We start from the raw sequence: 2,780 nt of genomic DNA on the forward strand, positions 1-2,780 counted from the left end.
GATGGATTCATTTACTTTTTTAAAGATGCCAGCAAAAACTTATTTTGGCTGCTACAACTGGAATAGCCCTACTTTACTCCCAGAGTGGGGATTTTTTTTTTTTTTTTTTTTTTTTTTTTTTTTTTTTTACTGTTTCTGTTTCAAAAAAGGTTGGGAGAATGGCTGTGCACCTGGAAAAATTGTGAGTGGGAGTGGAGGGACCTGAGAAACAAAGCAATAAATGGCTGAAACAGAAAACAAAGGTTCACTCTGCTCTCTTGTTTTTGAAAGGGTTGCAGAGGTGCCTGTGCAACTGGAACATTTGTGGGTAGAAGTGGAAGCACTTGGGAGGTGAGGAGCATCGGAAAAGGGAGAGTATTAGGACTCAGTCCAGGTGTCTGAGCAAGGCAATGGGGTCTCCTATAGGAGAAAGAAAGGAAAGAAACTGCTGGAGGGTGGTCGCCATGCTGACAAGGCGGGACAGTCTGATGAAACACCTTGTTCCAAGAGAAATGGTTAATCTCGAACCAACTGTGCCACCAGAGTTAGAGAAGGGATGGCCCAGGGTTACAAGATCACCCTCAGCTTTCCAGTAGTCATACAGCATATGCCTGCTAACAGTGTGGACAAAGGTTATGCTGAGATAAGATGGCATCCTATAGAAATGATACATCTGAGGCGTTTTAAAGAGGCCATGGTTTCGTATAGGATGTACATGCCTTACTGGAAACATATTCTAAACAACTGGTCTACTCTAAATAGAGTTATTCCCCGGGATTGGAAGAGATTGGTAACAGCTGTACTAGAGGCCGGTCAGCAGTTGCAGTGGTTAACATGGTGGACAGAAGGAGCCATAAACATTGAACAGCAAAGCATAGCGAGGGGAGTAGATACAGTAAAAGATGAGTTGCTGGGTAAAGGCGGTACTCTGATATACAAGAACAGATCTAATTGATGACTGATGACAATACTGTAGGACAGTGTCACAGTAGACTGTGACCACACTGCTTAAAGACTCAGATCTCAGTTACTTAATTGTGGGAAATTTTGTCATTTGCAACAAAATTGTGAATAAGGGATCTCTAAGGGCAATGGTATTTCTAAATATAAACCAGAAAGAAGACCAGGGCTTCTAGGGGTGTGCAGGCAGTGTTCCAGGAGTTGCCATCAGACCAAAGATTAGTTGGTCCAATAGAGAGAGAGAGATCCAAGGCAATTTCTTGAAGTCTAGAAATGGTCTTGGGGGCCTGACTTAGGCCCTGCAGGAAAAATTACAAGCCATTTCAGTTAAGGAACAATAGTAGCAGACAGATACTGGGTTATAGAAAAAACTGTGGAATTAAATCAGCCTATATAATATAAGGATTTATTAACACCAGAATGGAAGCCAGTGAAAGTTGTGTTGGACCTAGATTTGTTTATATATCCACAGAAAATGAAAAGCTGTGGATAAGATACCTTCAAACTATTAAAGATTAGAACTGAGCAGGAGAGATTGACCACTGACCCAAAAGTGCTTAACTTCATTGAAAATGTCATTGTTTATAATTTCCCACCGCACCCAACGTAATTAATGGCTTAGAAGAGCAGTGGGGGGATGTAGTGACAATTTTGGGATTTTGGTTTTAAAAGGTTTCTCCACTTACATAGTAAGCTAATTCAAGCAGAATTAAATGTCTAAAAGCAGATTTATTTGGGAACAGTTCTAGGGCGAGTTCATCAATCTCAGAATGAGGGCAGAGAAGTCACACCCAGGCTATGTATGGCAGGCAAAGCTTTATGGATTATAGGTGAAGGAAAATGGCATGACAGCCATAAGCTTGTGCTCGAGTATGGTCACTTAGGTGGGGAATTGGGGAGGAAGTTGCAACAGTTGTTAGGAATTTGGAACTGGGCTTTCACTGCCTTTTCTTTGTTAGGGGGCTTTCTTGAGCAGGTTTGATTGGAGAGAGGAGAGAGGAATCCAGTTTACCAGTCTATGGGAGGCCTCAGGGGTCAACGTTCCAACTGCATGGGTTTCTTAAAAAACAAAACAAAAACAACAAAACAACACAGAAATATTAAATGTCTATGTTTTCGTTTTAACCCCAGGTGTGGGATACAGGGCTGCTTCAGACTGTCCACAGCAGCTGACTATGATTTGCCTCATGCTTTCTCGAGGTGTGATTTTTGCCGGCTGCAGATAGTTTCTGTGATTGAGTAACATTTGGAATTCTGGGGACTTTTTGGAGGGGAGATAGCCATGCTAGGGCCCCAAGAGGCAGGGTGGGTTGTTGGTTGGTTTTCATGGTTTGTGAAGTAGTCTGTGTGCAAAGAAGAAACAAGAAATTAGATGTCTGGACAGTGAAGATGAAACTTGCCCAAGGAGCTCAACAGCTGATTAGTTCCTCTAATCAGCAGGAACTAGTCTAAGGATAATGGCTCTCCCTTTCCTCACCCCGACTTTATTCAGGGATCATCTCCTCCTCTATCTTTTTTTTTTTTTTTTGTCTTATCTAGTGTTGGGAGTTGAAAGGGGAGAAGAAAAGGGGTGGAGAAAAAAACCCCACAAAATAGGAAAAAACAAGCTGTGCACAGAGATTTGAATTATGTATTTACACTTGGATGGCTTTTGAGAAAGTGCTGAAAGACTCCAAAACTCCCAAAGGGAGGCACTTACTCAAGCCTCGGGTCAGCCGCGCACCCAAGAAGACACTGAGACCGGTACTTAAGATGTATAGAGAGTAAGATTTAATACAGCAACGACAAGAAAGCACATAAAAGCACATATACCAGATATCTGGGGTCGAAACTCATGCAGC

The 2,780-nt window shown here is 42.2% G+C and overlaps 1 protein-coding gene across 3 annotated transcripts in view; it reads left to right on the forward strand.

Annotated features, from left to right (window-relative positions):
* Positions 1-2,780, forward strand: part of Vps54 (VPS54 subunit of GARP complex) — an 80,643-nt gene that overhangs the window by 21,090 nt on the left and 56,773 nt on the right. Inside the window, exon 2 of one of the 3 annotated variants that reach the window (XM_029483382.1) lies at positions 271-330. The exons of the other annotated variants lie outside the window; for them this stretch is intronic. The gene's annotated coding sequence lies outside the window, so the exon portion shown is untranslated. The remainder of the gene's footprint in view (positions 1-270; positions 331-2,780) is intronic. 3 annotated transcript variants of the gene reach the window in all.

The sequence above is a fragment of the Mus caroli genome, chromosome 11, assembly GCF_900094665.2.
Source record: "Mus caroli chromosome 11, CAROLI_EIJ_v1.1, whole genome shotgun sequence".
Lineage (NCBI taxonomy): Eukaryota > Metazoa > Chordata > Mammalia > Rodentia > Muridae > Mus > Mus caroli.